Here is a 21,695-nt window from a genome sequence, read left to right on the forward strand (position 1 = left end):
GTATAGATTAATATACAAAATGAATGCGAGTCTGATTGTGTTGCATGCGTTCAACTTCGTTGTTGGCGATTCAAAGGTATTTGGTAGAGCGGGCGCCTCAAATATCGCCGGATTTCACTTAAGAACGTTTAATTTGTCATACATTATTTCATATTTAAAGCATAGTTTATAATTTGCGTAATCGCTGGTGGTAGGACCTCTTGGGAGTCCGCACGGGTAGGTACCACCATTCCGCCTATTTCCGCCGTGAAGCAGTAATGCGTTTTGGTTCGAAGGGTGGGGTAGCCGTTGTAACTATACCTGAGACCTTAGAACTTATATCTCGAGGTGGGTGGCGCATTGACGTTGTAGATGTCTATGGTCTCCAGTAACCACTTAACACCAGGTGGGCTGTGAGCTCGTCCACGCATCTAAGCAATAAAAAAAAAATAGTTGTTTGACCTGTTGGCTCTTTTAAAACGACCAAATAAAAACTTAAAATAACAATTACACAGAATAATTTTCTAAAATGATTTATGTTAATCTGTGACCAAGAAAACTGGATTTTGTTTAAAACGTAAAAGTGGCGTGGTAATTGGCGTGGTAATGTTCATACTTAATTCGCGAAAACCAAACCAAGAAAAACAAAACTCTTGTAGTTTTTTTCTGTTAATTTTCATACAGCTGCGCAAATTAGTTTAAAGTTTCGCAAATAATATTAACAAACCGGCCCGATTGGTGGTTAGTGGTTGATTCTCACAACCCGAAACCGTGGCTTTTATTCGATATGCATAAAAACTGGTGGTAGGACGTGTTGTGAGTACGCACGGGTAGGGCACCACCACTCTGCCTATTTCTGTGGTGAAGCAGTAATGCGTTTCGGTTTGAAGGGTTGTGCAGCCGTTGTAACTATACTGAGACCTTAGAACTTATATCTCAAACTGGGTGGCATATTTACGTTGTAGATGTTTATGGGCTCTAATAACCACTTAACACCAGGTGGGCTGTGAGCTCGTCTACCTATCTAAACAACAACAAAAAAACCTTGTTTTACTTATTGTTTATTGCCCTTGTAGGCAGACGAGCTTACGGCCCACCTGATGAGGTGAGTTTACCGTCGCCCATGGACTTCAGCAACGCCAGGGGCAGAGCCAAGCTGCTGTCTACCGCTTAATACTCTCCACAAGCCTCATTTGAAGAAGGACATGTTGTAGCACTCGGAAAACACCGTGGAGGGGAGCTCATTCCACAGCTGGATGGTACGTGGCAAAAATTATATCTGGAAACGCACTGTGGATGACCGCAGTGGCTCTGATGAACGCACTGTGGATGACCGCAGGTAGTATGGATGAACTCTACTCCGGTGACGGGCGGTGCGATGGTAAAAACGAGATGATGGTATCATCAACGTTTTAAAAGCTTAAGAACGTTTTAAAATTCAAATATTTATAAGACTGCAGGGAACGCTGTTGTCTTTGAACAATACATTATACATCACTATGTCTCACTATAGCTAAATGTATGATGGACACGTTTTAAAATTCATATTTCAACACGCTCAGTAAGAAAATTATAAAGTTAAATTTTCCGGATTGAATGATTCTAAACAACATTTTTAAAAACTTGTATAGGACTACTGGTCTAAAAGAGTGTGTCAGAGATAAGATAAGAAAGAAATATATATGTATATATAGCAGAGTAGGTATTCAACCATCAACTATGGATCAAGGCTAAATAATAAATTACAAGAATAGTATGTATCATCTTCGGTTTTCCCGGGTCGCGGAGATAATTACAACTAAATACTTTTACGATTTAATATATTTTTATTGTCACTAAAGGTTGCCCAGTGGTCGCAATTCGACTATAATTATTAATTTAAATTTTAAGCTTGAACATTATATATTAAGGTTCTATTATCAAAGACTATTAAACTTCTACAATCACAGATTTCGCCAAGACTACACTATAGACAAATAATATTAAATACAAACAATAATAATCTTTTTTTTTTTTTTTTAAGAGATTTTATGACCTGGTAACTTAGACCTTTAAGTCATGTCTTATTTTACTTTATATTCTTAATTTTATGAAAAATGATAATATGGAGTGAAATGAAATGAAGATGATTAATTTGAGACATTAATCAACTAGGATGAAATTTAATGAAATAAGATGATATGGGATGAAATATAATCGCAGTAAAATGGTGGTCATTTACTGAGATTTTTTCAGTGGACTTTTTGGAGGAACCCGAGAAGTTACGTCCAGCAGCTTTGTTTCATTTTCCCACATTTGTGCACTTTCACAGATATTAAACAGTTAATAAACCACCGTTATTACACATTTAAACCTGAAGAAACACTAAATAGACAAAATAAAACAAATCACACAACTTCACTGCTCGCGTTCCCGCCAAAAAGTCCACAATAATAATCTGCTCTGAATTCGACCACAGACCTTAAACAGTAACAAAGGTTTAACAATAAACACAGAGTATATACTTGTATGTGTGTCAAATACATAGTAGTGTGTGTAAAGTTTTTTATTATTGATTTAATGTATTATTTATGCATAATTAAAAATAAATATTAGCATTCTGCACTCCTTCTCTATATTCTCTATGAGTGTGTGAAATTTCATACTTCTTCGTCCGTGTAATTTTCGTAAAAAGGAGTACAAAGTTTTTGCTTCACGTATTAATATCTATATATTGCGCGGACGGAGGAGTATGAAATTTTCCACACTTACAGAGAATATAGAGAAGAAGTGCACAATGCTGATATTTTTTTAAATAATGCATAAAAGACACATTAAATCAATAAAGAAAACATTACACACACTACATACCATGTATTTGACGCACACACGCATGCATACTATTTATTGTCAAACTTTTGTTCTTGACGTCTGTGGTCAAATTGAGAATAGATGAAATATTGTCTTTATTAATATTTTTTATAGTGTAGCCTTGGCGAAATTTGTGGTTACAGAAGTATAAAATACAATAATAGTGTACAAACTTACAATTCCAATTAATTATAGTCGAATTTCGACTACTGCGGGACCTCTAGTATAGATCATATTGCTTCAGATGTTTTGGGTAATGCAGTTTTCGTGATTACACTCGACAGTTGCCTCCCAGGCGCGAATTAAAATTAATTTTAATTGCTTAAGCATTCTATCTAGCTGTTCTTATTCTAATGATATTTAGCATTATTGTATGTTTACTTTATAAATCGATCACAATACTCCTGAAAGCGCGTTTCCTTGGACAACCCTTGTCCGATATCGGAGGTTTGTGTTATTCAACAAAGAAATTGATACTTACACGTCATCAGTATCTTGAACCATGGAATGTTTTATAAACGGACGTTGTTTGAGAAACATTCAAAGAATAGTCTAGAGAATTGTTGCGATTTTTTTTTACACTCGTCGATGACATTAGCCAACGGTTTCCATGGGCGCCGATAATGCTTTGGGGCTCAACCCGGCCATTGACTACTGGAGTATATTGGGTCTGAACTCTATTCAAACATAATTAGTAACATAATTAGTAGTGTTTCATGAGTCAAAGATTACTAACCTAACCTAAGATCTATTGAAATGTAAGTATGCTGTTGAAAGGTGATAACATTTAAAAAAAAATTGAGACTGCGGTGATCTTTAATGGAGATGTTTGGCGCTTAATTGCCGCGATAATGAGACAAGTCAATTAAGTTATCAGACCTCAAAGTACTGTTAATTCGATCTATTAAGAATCGATTTTTTTATTTAAAGTAAATATGAAATAATTTATTAGGGTAACTTATTTCCTGAAGTGATTCTTGTCCACCCGATGGTTGTCTGGAAAAGTTCGTTATTTACGATAAGACCGCCCTTTGTACTTTTTAGAATTTATTGATTTACATTTTTTTTATTTTGGTCACTCTCTCTCTCTCTCTCTCTCTCTCTTTCTCTCTCTCTTTCTCTCTCTTTCTCTCTCTCTCTATTCATATAACAACTTAGTCGTCCGTCGTCCGTGACCACGAAAACTATAAAATATACAATGCTTACGTCGGAAATCGTAAATTAAAATAAGAAACCAAAGCTTAAGCCGTAAAATTAGTTTTGAGTTTTATACCGAAGCCTCGGAAAAACTTAAGAAGTCGCTATGGTTAAATTTAATGACAATAAAGTAAAAAATCATGTTGTGTCGTTACTGAAAAATTCACAAATCTAGACTTTTTAGTTTGTAGATATAAGGTGCTTTTCTTTTCGTTCTGTATAGAGATTTATTACATTCTGGTACTGAACATATGACAACCACATAATTTATTGGATAGTCGTCTAAACAATTATTTTTGATTGTCCAATGGATGTTCATCTGAATACGTCAAACAACCTTAATTTTTTCAGTTTAACTTAGGTTGGACAACGCACAAAACCTCTCCTTGCCTCTGCCCCAGGCATTGCTGATGTCCATGAACGACGCTAACCACTCATCATCAGATGGAAGGTAAGCTCTTCTGCCTACAAGGGCAATAAAAATACCGATCAAATCCTTACGAAGGCACATTGCCAAATAGATAGGTCAATCGAGCAAGTTTTGTGACCTGCAAATATCTCAAACACCACAATAAGCTATTGTTTTGATTATAAAGCTTTAGGGTGGTGTTTTAAAAGATAGATTTACCATCAGTATGTAATCTCCCTTATTGATGTTTAAACACTTTTCATAAGAACCTTGGACCTCTTGAGAGTCCGCGCGGGTAGGTACCACCACCCTGCCTATTTCTGCCGTGAAGCAGTAATGCGTTTCGGTTTGAAGGGTGGAGCAGCCGTTGTAACTATACCTGAGACCTTGGAACTTATATCTCAAGGTAGGTGGCGTATTTACGTCGTAGATGTCTATGGGCTCCAGTAACCACTTAACACCAGGTGGGCTGTGAGAAAAAAAAGAACAATTTATATTGCTATGGGCAAAAAGTTGAGAACATATTTTTCAATTATCTTACCAAAAAAAAATTCTTTGATGGGCAATCGAGCTTCCAATCCATCTGACGTTTGGTCGATATTGGAACCCATAGACCTAAGTAACGTAAATGCCTCGTTGAAGCATGAGTTCTAAGTCCCAGTTCTATAGTACAAATATTTTCTGGTTTTCAAACTGGAGCGATTTATTTCTTCGCGGCAGAAGTAGGCGGGGTTATGGAGCCTGTACGTGGATCAACTTAACAAAAGGGACTAAGGTTCAAAATCAATGCACATTTACAGAAATAAATCAAGATTGTTTGTGACAGAAAGTGGATTCGTGACGGTTCGATTTCGTAACGCTTGCAATTTCCGAGAAATCGTGAATAGATATGCACAACTATTGTTCCAAGTTTTCAGAAAATCACTCTATCGCATACGATGAATATTGTATTTTCACGGTTAGCTACGATTGGGAGCCGAAGACATTCTTTATATTGATGACTAGCTGACCCGTAGTTCCTCAATCGATAAATAAAAGACCTAAGCTTTTGTATAAAATAAACTTAAAACAAACAAAAGGAATCCGTCCGACGGGGGACACACGAAACGGAAAACAAAATTGTTATTTTTATTTCATTCCGAACATTTTCATATTTATCTAACCTTTTAAACCTTCTCTGGACTTTCACAAATAATTCAAAGCCTAAATTAGCCAAATCGGTCCAGCCGTTCTCCAGTTTTAGCGACACTAACGAACAGCAATTCATTTTTGTATAGTATATGTTCTTTTTAGTTTGTATATAGATTGACAAAAATCATACTAGTGTAAGGAAATTGTTACGACAATTTTAAAACAGAAAGCAATTGAATAGGTAAGAGATTATAAATTTTTTAAATAAGAGATATATTGTGGGACTATGTCTTGTTTATATTGGTAATCTATATATTAATACGTGAAGCAAAAACTTTGTATCCCTTTTTACGAAAATTGCGCGGACGGAGGAGTATGAAATTTTGCACACTTATAGAGAAGAAGTGCATAAAGCTAATTTTTTTTTTAAATAGTGTTTAAAAGATACATTAAATCAATAAAGAAAACATTACACACACGCGCATGCATACTATTTATTGTCAAACTTTTGTTCTTGACGTCTGTTGTCAAATTGAGAATAGAATAAATATTGTTTGTCTTTGTTAATATTTTTTATAGTGTAGTCTTGGCGAAATTTGTGATTATAGAAGTATAAAATACTAGCGACCCGCCCTCGCTTCGCTTCGGAAACATTAAAACACACATGAAATCAAAAAAATAAAATAAAAAAAAATTAAAAAAAAGTAGCCCGTGTTCATCAGGGACAATGTCGGCTTCTAATGGAAAAAGAATTTTTCAAATCGGTCTAGTAGTTTCGGAGCCTATTCGAAACAAACAAACAAATCTTTCCTCTTTATATTAGTATAGACAATCATAATAGTGTACAAACTTACAATTAATTATAGTCGAATTTCGACTAGTGCGGGACCTCTAGTTAAATAGAATTTGCTTCGTCCTTAGCGAGATTAAATCGCAAAAGTGGCTTTAATTATAATTAAATAGTTTTTTTTAAAGGACGTATTCATAATATTTTGATTTTCGTTAAATTAGTTAAATGACGGACGATTTGAATTATTACATTTATTTCTTATTTGAATAGTTCATGTAGATAATGTATGTAATTTTAATTCGAGTTCCTAATCTGCATTCAATGGAGGCTAAAATAACTAAAAATAACATAAAACTAGAATTTATTAATGAGAAATTCTGAACGAATGTCCTGTTTGTGGATTAAACTCTATAAAACTAAATTATCTAACCGCTACGTAAGCTAATTTACACGGGTAAGCATTTAGGGTTTTCCGAACTACTTCTAAAGGTTTTTTTTTCTTTTTTTTTTGTGACGGACGTGTATTCATGGACGAGCTCACAGCCCATCTGGTATTAAGTGGTTACTAGAGCCCATAGACATCTACAACGTAAATGCCGCCACCCACCTTGAGATATGAGTTCTGAGGTCTCAGTATAATTACAACGGCTGCACCACCCTCCAAACCGAAACGAATTACTGCTTCACGACAGATATTAGCGGGATGGTGGCACCTACTCGTGCGGACTCACAAGAGGTCCTACCACCAGCAATAATTTTATTAATTATGTAAAAAAAAGCTACGCGTTTGTAGTTAGTTGATTATAAGTTTAGGATGGTTTTATTAGCATAATTCGTATTGCTATGCATTCGACTATTTCAAGTTAATTTTCACCAAGTTCAAGATAATTATTACCTTGAAAATTTGTATTTACGTGTGGTTGAACCGATGACAACATGTTAATTTTATTGATTGTATTACCAAAATTACTAGGATAAAATGATGATTTTATTTTATTTTAGACCCGGTTTTCTGAAAATAAGTGTTTTCGAACTATATAGGTATATTTATTATTGATAGCGTTAATGTTATTCTTCGTGAAAAGTGTGAGAATTTTAAAAGAAGAATTCATTTTTAAAAGTTTGCTTCATGAATACGTTCTTCCGTGTTAAATATTAAAAACTGTTTTCTTGCACTTTTTATTTTTTTATAAAAATGTATCATTTTTGTTTAATTTGTATTTTATTTCAATTGCTCAAAAGTGCCGGTACCAATGTTTATTTTTTTAGTTCAAAAAAAAAATACAATAAATAATTATATCGTACTATGTACTCACTTAAATTTGATTTCTTAGATCCGAAAATAGTAAAACGTATTGGCATCGATCCACGTTCGACTAAAAGCGATTCAGAAACACGTCCGAACACGACGCCGACCGGTTAATGACTGATCTTGTTCGGTTGTGGACTGCACAGTCTGCAACGCGGCGTGTTTAATGACCGACACCACTGCGAACCCGACTGTCTTATAACTATTTTTGTGTTTACGCAAATTTACGTAGGGTGCGCACACTAAAGCTCGAACCGAGAATTTCCTGTCTTAATTTTTTTTTTTTTTTCGAAATATTGATAATAATAAATCGATATGTTTCTATGTACATTAACCATAATTCATTTCGATGTTTGAAAATGAAACTGAGAATCGAAATCAGACCATGTGGGTCAGTCATCAACCACCAGACAAATGAGGCAGTCAAAGCTGGGTTTTTTTTATCAATTTATCTATTGTATAGATTTTTTCCCTACTTATTTACTAGTAGCTTGATATTCGATAGGTGAGCTCACGGGTTGAACCTGAGAGATTTTGCTAACACTAGCCCTAGCAAAAGCAATGCTTCGCTGAATCTACCACCGGATCAGAATCGCGACCTACTGAGACGGTCCGGCGAGAAACTCAGTGGGCTGTATCTATGGGTATAGTTTAATACACGACCTCGTTCGTTTGATGTAAAGTGGGTATCGAAGCTCATTGACATCGCATTGTGAATGTCGCCAACCTCCTCGAGTCATATCGAAGTCATAATTGTATTGTTTAATGGCTGTCCCACTCTTGCAATCAGAACGCGATTAGTTCGAGACAGAAATAAGGAGAATGATGGTGTTTATACATTTAGGCTTACTCTACTACACGTGCGCCATGTATACGGGTCATATACCTAAGCTATACTATTTTGTTATTTCGCGCTGTCTCGGCATTTAAGTAGTCCCAAGCTATTCATTTCTATTGCGAAGAGAACAGATACTCAGCACATCAATGCAGAATCTTTCATATTACCTTTGAGGATCCTTAAGGCTAAAAAATAGTAAATATTTCCATTTGAAATAATCATCTGTTGTTCTGATAGAAGAAGAATATACTGCAGAGAATATACTGAAAGATGAGCTTAGTGAGAATGTAATGAGAATAAATTGTAATAAGATTATACTTTGATGGCTGACGAAAATGGAGCTAATGCTAATTGATTATCTTTCCGACGTCCTACCACCAGTAATTACGCAAATGAAAATTTTTCGAACTTGGTTTTTATTACAGAATGTTATTCATTCACCGTGGAAGTCAATCGTGAACATTTGTTAGGCACGTATTTCATTAGAAAAATTGGTACGCACCTGCGGGATTCGAACACCGGCACAGTGGCATCGCTTGATACGAATGCACCGAGCGTCTTATCTACGGGCTACGACTTCTTCTAGATGTCAGCAGTGCCAGGTATCAATCAAAACGCTGCCTATCCTTAAAAACTTTTCGCAAGCTGCGTTTGAAAATTTTTTTCAATAGGACATAAATACTCAGTGATATTTATAGTACTCAGTGAATATTTACCGAAGAGGGGAGCTCATGCTAGAGTGGATAGATGATAAAAAATAGTCCTTGAAATCCAGTTCAAACTTTTCGTATATCATTCAGATTTTTGAAATACATTAAAAATCCTAATAATTTCCGGAAAGTGTGGTCACAATACAAAATTTTCACTTTGTACATCAACGTTGCAGCACAACTCATGTGGTTGAAGTTAATCCTCCAGGGTCTTAAGTTTTTTTTACCTATCTATGCGAGTAGGTTTAGAGTTACATTATATTAAACTCTTTAACCGACTTCAAAAAAGGAGGAGGTTCTCAATTCGACTGTATGTTTTTTTGGTATAAACTTTTGACTGGGTGAATCGATTTTGATGATTCTGTTTTTATTAGAAAGCTGACGCTTCCCGTGTGCTCCCATTTAGTTCCGTTCTGATAATGGTATCCATGAGAAAGCCATATAAGTCTGTAAGTTGTTTTTAGTGTATATTAATTTGTTTTGGAATATCTTTTTTTTCTATTTGAAGTCAGTTTTTGTTAAAACATGTCTATTTACAATTATGTTTACTGCCTAGAACTATCTACTGCGTCTTAAAATTTTGTCTCCTTGACTTATATTTTTGCTCTATATGGGCATATGTCCATTTTGCTTGCAGCCCAACTGGTATTAAGTGGCAAAGCTAAGCTTACAGACATGTTATGTTTTTTTTTTTTTTTTTTTTTTTTTTTTTTTTTATGATTGAAAGTTTACTGGTGGCCCGAAGGCCTTTCCAGTTTCACCAGGACAGGTGGGCGAGCAAAGGCTCAGCCAAGAGGGGTGGGATTTGCTAACAACTGCCCGAGCGCCTCCGAAGGAGACCTAACAACTCAAGAGCAATTGTTTCGCGAATGAATCTACTACCGGATCGGAATCGCGACCCGCTGAGAAGATCCGGCGAGAAACTCAGCGGGCTGATGCATGGGTTAGGTTGCACGTCGACCTCTTTGTCGAGTTCGACGAGTACGGTTACCGGGGTCCCTAAGCCTGCCCCTAGTATTAGAGCTGAAGGCATCTAATGCAAAGGTTATTGGATCTGATGGATCCGTAAGGACGTGTCTAGGGCGTCGACGGTGACTGGCTCCTGCATGATCAGGATTCGGGGAGTAGTCAGCGGCGGCAACGATAAGGCGATTATCATGACGCATAGCCTTATCGAAGTATCGTTCCGACGCTGACTTCATGTATTTCCGAATTGATTCGAGGCCCAGGTCGTCGTGTAGGTCAACGTTCCTCACGAACCACGGAGCCCCGACAGCTAACCTGCAAAAGCGGGATTGTAGGGATTGGAGGGTGTCTATGTGTGTGCGGGCCGCGTGAGCGAACACCACACTCGCGTAAGTCATGACGGGCCTTATGCAAGTTTTGTAAAGTGTCACCTTGTTCCGAAGGGACATTTTACTCCGCTTACAGATCATGGGGTAGAGTCTACCGAGAATAAACGCGGCACGGTCACGGACTGATTTTATATGCGGGCGGAATGTCATCGATGCATCCAGGGTAACGCCCAGGTACTTGACCTTCCTGGCCCAGGGTATGGGTTGTCTAAAGAGAGTAATCGGGGGTGTGAGATTCCTCCTCCTAATCCGGGAGGAAATCCGTGTGGAGCTTCCCCTCTGAAATAGCACCGCAGTACTTTTCGCTGGGTTGATGTCTATGCGCCATTTTCGGAACCACTGTCCTAGGGCTAGGGCTGCGCTCTGAAGCTTCTTCGCGATTAGGGACTTATTTCTACTAGAATAGTAAACAGTCGTGTCGTCGGCGAATAAAGCTAAATGGGTCGGCGGCGACCGGGGAATATCGTTGACGAATAAGCTAAATAGGAGGGGTGAGAGGACAGAGCCTTGCGGGACTCCAGCTGTGAGAGGTCGTGGGGAGGAGCGGGTTCCCTCGACTCGATATCGAAAAGAGCGGTTCGACAAGAAGTCCCGTATGATGAGCACGAGACTATCCGGCACGCCCATGTTGAATAGTTTGAAAATCAAACCATTGTGCCAGACTTTGTCGAACGCTTTTGCGACGTCGAAGAAGAGAGCTCCCGTGTATAACGGTTTTGGTCGATTAAGCCCCACAAGAATGTGCTCCGTGAGGCGGTGCACCTGTTGAACGCATGAGTGATTTGTACGGAATCCGAATTGTTCATCGATAAGAATGCCCTTGGATGAGACGAAGTCTCTGAGGCGTTTGTAGAGCAGACGCTCATACAGTTTGCCTAGAGACATGAGGAGGCTAATCGGGCGGACATGTTATGTGTTAGCTCACAGTATGTATGAAAGCCGATTTTCAACGTAAGAGAACTTGAAGTCTCATTGTATTGATTAATGGTTGCCCCGTCCTTTAAGTTGTTGATATCCGATTCTCAGCACAAATAGCTGAAGCTCTTCTTATTCAGCTATTAGAAAGTTTGAAGTCGTCGTGGCCTAAAGGATAAGACGTCCGGTGCATTCGTATGTAGCGATGCACCGGTGTTCGAATCCCGCAGGCGGGTACCAATTTTTCTAATGAAATACGTACTTTACAAATGTTCACGATTGACTTCCACGGTGAAGGAATAACATCGTGTAATAAAAATCAAACCCGCAAAATTATAATTTGCGTAATTACTGGTGGCAGGACTTCTTGTGAGTCCACACGGGTAGGTACCACCACCTGCCTGTTTCTGCCGTGAAGTAGTAATGCGTTTCGGTTTGAAGGGTGGGGCAGTCGTTGTAACTATACTGAGATCTTAGGATTTATATCTCAAGGTGGGTAGCGCATTTACGTTGTAGATGTCTATAGGCTCCAATAACCACTTAACCCAGATGGGCTGTGATCTCGTCCACCCATCTAAGCAACAAAAAAAATTTTTAGAAACAAAAATACATGGCATTCCAAACAGGACTATTAGAAAAATAAAAATAAAAACTTTCCTTTCTACCACGAAACCATTTCATGTTTAATAAATGACTGACATAATTTGTTTAGAGTTTTCCTTCCGCTAATTGACTTAGGCTAGAGATTTACAATCGTGTAAATATTTATTTGTAACGGTAAAGGCAGACTGTTCGCAAATATGACGGTGACGTCACGTTGCGTGGTGTGACGTTTTCTCACGTATAGCTCATGTGGAATCATGTCTCAATCACGCGGTTTTAGAACACGTTTGATCCTGGGATTAATAAAATTACATCTAGTATTTCAGATTGCTTAGGTCTGTATGACAAGCTATGTCAAAAAAATTTTTTTTTTAGTGCTTTGATGTTTGGTCTAGCTGAAGTTGACCTAGTGTTAAGTGGTTATCGGAGCCCATGGATATTATTTACAACGTTTTTTTTTTATACCTTTAATGGGTGGACGAGCTTACAGCCCACCTGGTGTTAAGTGGTTACTGGAGCCCATAGACAAGTACAACGTAAATGCGCCACCCACGTTGAGATATAAGTTCTAAGGTCTAAGTATAGTTACAACGGCTGCCCCACCCTTCAAACCGAAACGCATTACTGCTTCAAGGCAGAAATAGGCAGAGTGGTGGTACCTACCTGTGCGGACTCACAAGAGGTCCTACTACTAGTAATTACGCAAATTATTGTTTTGCGGGTTTGATTTTTATTACACGATGTGTTATTCCTTCACCGTGGAAGTCAATCGTGAACATTTGTTGAGTACGTATTTCATTAGAAAAATTGGTACCCGCCTGAGATTCGAACACCGGTGCATCGCTCAACACGAATGCACCGCACGTCTTATTCTTTAGGCCACGGCGACTTCATGTTATACATAGAACTCATGAAATATGAATTCCAAGCTCTCAGTTTTTACAGTACAATAAGTAACTAGGCAATAATAATACGAACTGAACTATCGTCGACAGAGCGTTTTCTAGAAGACTCTAGTACATAGAACAGCCCTGTCTATTTTTGCCGGGTCACGTGCTCCTATTTAAAGTTTGGATTTATATAGACAACTATTGTAAATTGAACTGCCACTTGAAACTCGTGTCTCTGGCGTTTGTGTGACGCCTATGGGATGCAGTAAGCCGAGAAAAATATTCATAATCCCGGTTCATGAAGCAACCTCCGAAAATAGCAAGAAATCTGTTGAAGCAAACAACATACTTGATGTAATGAGTCACGCAAAGTGATTGACGATTTCGAATAATTGTAATTTTTAGTGTGTTCTTGTGAAAGGTCATCGCCATCAAACCAGCTGTTAAGGTCGTCAGTATATGTCAGGCTACTTATCGCATCGTGTTGACCTATGTAGATGCATAGATGATATGACGAATATGACGACGAATTCCATAAATCAGTTTTATGAGTTCAATGAGTTCCTCGTCGGATCTTCGCAAAAGGTCGCGATTCAGATCCAGTGGTAGATTTTTTTTTATTGCTTAGGTGGATGGACGAGCTCACAACCCACCTGGTGTTAAGTGGTTACTGGAGCCCATAGACATCTGCAACGTAAATGCGCCACCCACCTTGAGATATAAGTCTCAGTATAGTTACAACGGCTACCCCACCCTTCGAACCGAAACGCATTACTGCTTCACGGCGGAAATAGGCGGGTAGATTCAGCAAAGCAATGCTCTTGCTAGGGCCAGTGTTATGAAATCCTCTCAGGTTGAGCCCGTGAGCTCTCATCTACACGTCTGGATGTAACTGGAATAGCCTCTTAGGCTACCATCGAATAGTTAGAGACACAAAAGAGTTTTACGACCTTATCTAATGCTGAAAATCGAAACATTTTTTCGGGGCGCTTAAGATGGGTACTAATTTTGATGGTTCTATATAAGCAAACGAATTATACGATTTTAATTAATGGGGCGTATTGTGAGTTCATAGGGGTAAGTTGGAGCGTGTTGCTTGCTTCCTTTTTAATGCGTTTCGACTAGAAGATTGCGATCGTTTTTCTAAACAGTTGACATTTCGACGTCATTTCTCAGGGTAGCGGATGGCATTGACGTACTGAAAGCCGATACGTCAATGAAAGCCACTCTAATGTCTAAATACTAAATGTTTCAGCCAAAGACGAATCAGGGTTCCTAACTAACATAAAGGCTCTCGCATTGAGTTTTCACGTCATTACGGATCCCTCCGATCCATTAACGGTGCTTTTAAGTACCACAAGCACCGGTCACCGTCCTCGTCGAACCGTGGAAGGGCTTGACGAGTGAACTAACCCAAAGACACAGCCCACTGAGTTTCTCGGCGGATCTTCTCAGTGGGTCGCGTTTCCGATCCGGTAGTAGATTCTGCGAAGCACTGCTCTTGCTAGGGCCAGTGTTAGCAATGCTACCGGTTTGAGCCCCGTGAGCTCACCTACATGTTAGGGCGAAGCCTCTTAAGGCTATCAGCATATGTAGGTAAAAAATATTGAGGTTTATGTTCAGTTAGTTTGACAGAATTCTAAGATACTCAGAAAACGTGGCTGCCTATTCGTCGGTGCATTCCTTAGTCGCCTTTTACGGCATGAAAAGGCATGCAATAGTGCTGTATAAGACCACCATATCAAAGTCTGCTATGTTTGAAAAAAGCTGAAAATTATTTCTCACTAAAAACCTTTGCACGGTACTATGTACATATTTGTTACTTAGCATCCACCTTTACGGGTGCGGCCACGAGGGTTCACGATGTAATGTTAAGAGTACATATAATCCTGTTTTCGTTTTGACATTTATCCTTATCTGATTTCAGCGTTTGACTCGGAATTAACGTATTAAGTTTTTCGGTTTAATTCACTATCATCTAAAACAGTGCAAATAAAGCATTAAGGTCAGTTTTTTTTTTAAATTGAAACGCTAGCTAGGGCGCATATTCTATTTATACACATCAGAATGGACAAGATAAGGAATGAGTATATCAGAGGAAGTGTGAAAGTAGCCCAGGCGATTGACAAATTAAAGAGCGGACGGTTAGCGTGGTTTGGACATGTGATGCGTAGAGAGGAGATGCTCGTGACCAGGAGATGCATGGAAATGGTAGTGCAAGGCAGAGGGGGAAGAAGTCGATCGAAGAAGACATGGACGGAGGATGTAAATGACGATATGAAAGAGAAAGGAGTGAGTGTTGAGATGACGGCTGATAGAAGAGAATGGAACAGAAAAATTCAGACAGACGGATATTATCAGACAGACAGATATTATGGTGGAGACAAAGTAGAAGAAGATACATCAGGGATTTATGATTACTGCACTCTGTATATTTATTGCCTCAAACCAGTAATTTGGTCCGTTATACTATATTAATTAAAACTTGAATATTATGTCTCAAGCTGGGTGATGGCATTCAAGTTGTAATGTCCACGGGCTACGGTAACCAATGAATATCAGGTAAGCAGTGAACTTATACCTCCAAATATGAAACAAAAATTCCGTTCTTTTGTTTTACTTAACGATTTGAACGCAGTGCATTTAACTTAATCATCTTTTTTTTTATTGCTTAGATGGCTGGACGAGCTCACAGCCCACCTGGTGTTAAGTGGTTACTGGAGCCCATAGACATCCACAACGTAAATGCGCCACCCATCTTGAGATATAAGTTCTAAGGTCTCAGTATAGTTACAACAGCTATCCCACCCAGCCCACCCTTCAAACTGAAACGAATTGCTGCTTCACGACAGAAATAGGCAGGGCGGTGGTACCCACCCGCGGGGACTCACAAGAGGTCCTACCACCAGTAGATCATCGGGATCATGTAGGGTTTTCTATTCCATCCTCACTCTCATGCAGCTTCCATTCTCCTAGGAGAATTTCTAGATAGTACGTAAAGTTTTCTAGAATCGTTGGTAGTTTTAGACCTGTAATAAAAACATTTTTGAGTTTGTTTTAGTCCTAAGGTATCCCGCTGGTACTTAGGTCCCTCGGAACATATCCGCTCCTATAGACCGAATGGTAAACCGTCGACGTCACCCTAAGAACGCCATTACGGATCCTCAAGATCCATTAACGGTGCTTTTAGGTACCACAAGCACCGGCCACCGTCCTCGTGGGTCGTGTTTCCGATGCCGTGGTAGATTTTGCAAAGCACTGCTCTTGCTAGGGCCAATGTTAGCAACACACCCGGCTTGAACCTCGTGAGCTCACCTACATGTCAAGGAGAAGCTGATATAGCCTTTCAAGGCTATCAGCATAGGTAGAAAAAAAAGTCCCTCGTATGTTGTATCCACTTGACCCTATCTTGGGATTGCGCCTTAACATCATTCCAGGTCAGGCTGGCAGTCCTCATCTCAGTCTGCAAAGTGCGTCGCCAAGTGTATACAGGTCGACCAGGTATTCTCCTGCCGCGCGGTTGCCATTCAAAAGTAGCCGATGCTACGTTGATTCCGCTGCGCCTTAGAGCGTATCTTATCCAACGCCAGTTTTGAGTAGAACCTAAGAATACTGTTTCACCTTCTCTGCTGCGTGTAGTTGTATTAGTATTAAACTTGTATACTGTACAATACCTGACGTTAAATATTGCTCATCGACCTTTTGAAAGAGACAATCGGCTGGATTCGGCTTTGTATAGCGCTGTCTCTCTCTCTGTATACCCACCTTGAGATATAAGGTTCGACCTTTCAGCAAATAATAGCTAAATCGAGGCTGAAATAGATATAATAGCCCGCATAGTATATTAAAGAGACCATCATAATTCTTTGGCCATTTTGGCCTTACTTTTTTTTCTTCCTAGAGTTTCCCGGTTTAGTACCAGGGTTCGCTTTCGTATATAAACCCCTGCGATTTGCTCGGTCTTGCTGGCCTTACTAGGGATCTATAAATAAAACATAGTTCACCTCGATTTTTTATTTCCGAGATGCGACAGTACTATGATGTACGGGCGTCAAATATGTTAATTTGCGTAAAACGGTAGGTAATTATTCATCTATGCGACTGTTGTCTGTTGCAAACTGAACAAAGCCGAGAGAGAATCGTTTGAATATTATCCTTTTCGTTGACAGCTTCGAATGATGGCGGAAATAATATTAATGTTTATCGAAGACTCTTCTTTCGGATGAGAAAAAAAATAAAAAAGGGTGCGTGTACCTATGTACGAGCGTAAGAAGTTATACTTTATTTTTATTAAATTTATTTCTTTTTTTTTAATATTAAATAATTAATAATAAATATTTAATGCTAATAATTTAATAATATTTAATATGGATTATATTAAATAATACTTTTGTCATTTATATTACTAAAAATGAATGCTAATAACACTTTTTTTTACGAGTGTACATGCGCGAAGTTCACCTGCGGCTATATTCAGACTCGCCAAGCTACGTCAGTCGTATTGTAATGAGCGATTTAGTGGGCAACTTCATTCTGTTAATTTTGTGTCACCGTGCGCGCACATCGTAAAATTTCACTCTCATCAATTTTTCATAACGCGCCTAAAGAAGTATAACTTCAATAAGCATTCTCTGTTTTTAGAGTTTATGTATTTGTTTATCAATATTTGTTTTTTTTATTGCTTAGATCGGTGGACGAGGTCACAGTCCACCTGGTGTTAAGTGGTTACTGGAGCCCATAGACATCTACAACGTAAATGCGCCACCCACCTTGAGATATAAGTTCTAAGGTCTCCAGTATAGTTACAACGGCTACCCCACCCTTCAGACCGAAACGCGTTACTATTTCACGGCAGAAATAGGCGGGGTGGTGGTACCTAGCCGCGCGGACTCACAAGAGGTCCTACCACAAGTACAAAATGTTTGCCTGATGTAGGAATCGAACCCACGACCCTCTGCGCAACAGTCGGGACCGCTAACTACTGCACCACTGAGTTAGTCAGGTTTTTAATAGCTAATAATTCATGAGCATAAAAACGTGGCAGGTAGGAGCAGATCCGCGCTGTCATCACACGTCAGTCGAGATTCCTTTTATTATTTAACTAGCTGTACCCGTCCGCTTCGCTGGGCATTTAAAATTAACATTATTATTTCTTACCCTCACAAAGATTCTCATCATTAACGCCCCCGCAACTGGTGAAGGGAGTCCAACACTCATATAAATATTGGCCTATCCATTAAGTACATGTATTTTCTACATGGATACCAAGTTTCAAGTCAATCGGATGCATGGTTCAGTAGTTATAACGGAACATCCGTAAAAACCACTGTAGTTTTATAACTAGTAGGGATTAAGGAAATCGTCAAAACAATCTTATTATTAATCAATAAAATAAACCTTTAACCGTTCGATAATTTTTTTCAGATTACGCAATCTTTTTTTTTTTTTCTAATATTAAATTCACAATTGTTGATGATAGAAAAATAAACATTACAATGATTTTTGGACTGAAAATTTACAACGCACTCACATTGTATTTCGAAGCTTTCAAGATAAGATACCATTGAATAGTTGATCCAAAATTATAGTATGGGGGTAACGATTTGACAAAACTATTTCTGATATTATAATGACGTTGAAATACGTTGATAAATACGAAGGTATATTTCTTGCTTTCCGACTTTAGTAGCATCGATAATTCGTTTTCAAATCAAACTGTTCCACCACCGGTTTCAAAATGAAACGCAATCTCAATGGGAACAATTAACAAAACAAACACGGCTCTTCTTTTTCTTTAATAGCCGTAATAACAAACATTTGAATTATCGATTATGTAAAACGCCGGTCGATTAAAAATGTCGCAAAATCTCTAGCCAGCTAACAGGGTAAATAAATATTTACATATTGTGTATTCATGTTAAATAAAAACGAGATACGCACACATTGAAATTAATCTAAAATTAAATAGGTATGTGTGTTTTTACGAAAATATCTCAACGACTCGTGCACATTGGCGTGATAGACGGACTAGCTTACTGCGGTCATAAAGCGTTAAGTGGATACTAGAGCCCATAAGCATCAAAACGTTAATGCTGCAACATCTTGAAATTTTCGTAGACATGGACAGATATTGAGTTTTTTTTTAGTTTTTTTAACACCTTTGTAGGCAGACGAGCATACGGCCCATCTGATGGTGAGTGGTTACCGTCGCCCTAGGACTTCAGCAACGCCTGAGCCAAGCCGCTGTCTACTGTATATTGAGAGATGCAATTGGTGTTCTAATTCTACGGCATTTAGGGAAACGAAAGAGTAGTCCAAATATCCAATGGAGGTGAGTATACATTTTAGATCCGATAGGAGGTGATTTCTGACCGTGTGAATTCTCGAAGAGGTTATCACTATTGTCCACCGGGGTCTTGTGATTTAAAAACATTTAGTATTTTTTCTTTGGGGCTACGTGAAAGATAAGGTCTATGTCAATAGACAACAATCGATTTTAGACCTTTTTTTTTTTTTGGTCAGGAGGAAATCGCCGGACTCCCACCCTCCACTGGGGACGGAGGACAGGGCATGTCGGAGTCGAACCGACTAAAACCTCCTGTCGCTCAACAACCCACGTCCGAGCCTCGCATGAGACAGAACTCATAAAAAGGCAAGGGGAGGAGAGTGAAGCGTTTAGTGCGGAGCACATCTCTCCCATCACCCTCCCCCTCGGGACGCCGGGCCAGCGATCGTCGGCGCCACGATCACCAGCCCTCTCGGCGATTTTAGACCTTAAAAGGGGATTTTTTATCGAGGAAATCCAGCCACAGATTCGCGAATCGGTGATGAAAAATTACATGAAAACATTTTGGTTACACAAGTATCGCCGTAGCGCCCGTTTGACCGATATTGTTCTAGACCATTAATGGCATACCCTCCTCTTTAAAATTACATAAACGTCCAATGATTTCCCTTTTTTTTCGGGCCGGGGGCCGAACATCCTACGAGGTCCCCGCGCCTAGGGGGTGCGCGGGGTATGTGGGACTGGTCCGCGACTGCGAGACCGCGGGCCCAAGGATGTTTTCAGGGCCCTACCCGCTAAACGACTCCCCTGCACTCTTCGCCCAAGCGTCTGATCTCCTCCGAGGTCTGAACCCGGATGAGATAAGGGGGTTACCGCGGTCAACACTACAACCAGACGGCGCAGCTCACCCCAAGGACGCCCGGCCGACGGAGCCTTCGAGGCGAATCGAAGGCTCTGAAATGTCGGCCGTCTCGGTACGGCGGCCCGTCACGCCGCTCAGACGGTGTCCAATGATTTCCCTTAAAGATACTATTTTTTTAACTTAACAAAATGAAACCTCTTATTGAAATACCTGATATTATAGCTATTCCATTTAAACCCAGAATTAACGCTTGATTTGCAGCCCCAATATACAACTCGCCATCAACTATGGGCCTGACGCAGATTTTAGATGAAATAATTCTGTTTGCCAAACAATACCGTTAATTACTTTGACTCTGGAAACGATTCTCGCAAATAAGCTATTAAATATTAGTTAGCTCTTGAAAAATTCGTCATCAAAGACGATCTCGAATCCAAATCACTTTATCTTTGTAGGTTAAGGCCTATATTGTTTAGACTCAAAAAACAATTAGCTAATTACTGGTAATTAAAGCGTTAAAAATATTTGTTCTCGTGTATATTATTTGATAATGTACCCAGTTACAATTCTAGTATTGTGTTCTAGTTTTCTATTTGCTTCGAAACAATATTAAAATTGTGTAATGTTTTATTTTCAAATTGAAGATAACATGAATTAATTATTTATATACCTCTAAACTTATGTAAAAAGTTAAAGCATTATATTATTGCCGAATTTCTTTTATGTGGTTCGGTCATTAGCTGGTTTTGTTAAGAAAATGATTGTTTGCAAAATTGGTTTACGGAGACTGGTTCTGGTTTGAATCGTATCATTCTATTGCTTGCTGTGGTTTGAGATGTTCATCAAGGTCATTTCAATTTTACCATCGCGATTGAAGCAGGATTGATACCTACCTATTGTTTGAAGTTGATGAGTTTTTTTATAGTGTTTATTTTTATTACCCTTGTGGACAGATTAGCATACGGCCTAACTGATGGTGAGTGGTTACCGCCGCACATGCACGTCAGTAACGCCAGAGGCAAATCCAAACCGCTGCCTACCGATAAGTAAATCTCGTTTGAAGAGACTATTTATGTTACACACCACCCAGTTCAGGAACAAACTCTTCCCGATGGTGTAATGAGCGCTTTCTTCAAACGATACATATTTGAAAACAGTTTTAGCGGAATGCCGTATTGTTCCACTGACTTTGCCGATTTCCTTAAGCGACATTTCCCTTGTACTATGCTAATGCTGTCAAATGAAAACGCTAGTACCGCTGGCGAAGCATTCACGATCAAATTTGGAACGCTGTTACAGAAAATTTCAATCTAAATTATTCACAAAAAAAAAGACTGTAGTGTAATAGTAATTTAAAACATTTCTTCGTTCGCTTGAGCGTTCTCAAAACAGTCCGTGTTGGTACAAACAGAATATCGCTGAGTAAATTTTAAAGTTCAATTTGCGTTACGACGTCTTTCTGGGGATCATTTTTGACATGGGCCACCTAATTTTGACGTTAACTCTTTTTCTATTAAGTAGATTAATTTAACGCTAGTCCGTTTTCCAAACGATGTTTGGAAACTCCTTAG

General features: G+C 38.9%; 1 protein-coding gene across 1 annotated transcript in view; it reads right to left on the bottom strand.

Moving 5' to 3' along the window:
* LOC114248108 (sodium-coupled monocarboxylate transporter 1) overlaps positions 1–7,834 on the bottom strand; it is a 48,822-nt gene extending 40,988 nt beyond the window's left edge. Inside the window, exon 1 of the mRNA XM_028181229.2 lies at positions 7,673–7,834. The gene's annotated coding sequence lies outside the window, so the exon portion shown is untranslated. The remainder of the gene's footprint in view (positions 1–7,672) is intronic.
* Positions 7,835–21,695: the final 13,861 nt, after the last annotated feature.

Source organism: Bombyx mandarina, chromosome 26, assembly GCF_030267445.1.
Source record: "Bombyx mandarina strain Sakado chromosome 26, ASM3026744v2".
In the NCBI taxonomy this organism is placed as follows: domain Eukaryota; kingdom Metazoa; phylum Arthropoda; class Insecta; order Lepidoptera; family Bombycidae; genus Bombyx; species Bombyx mandarina.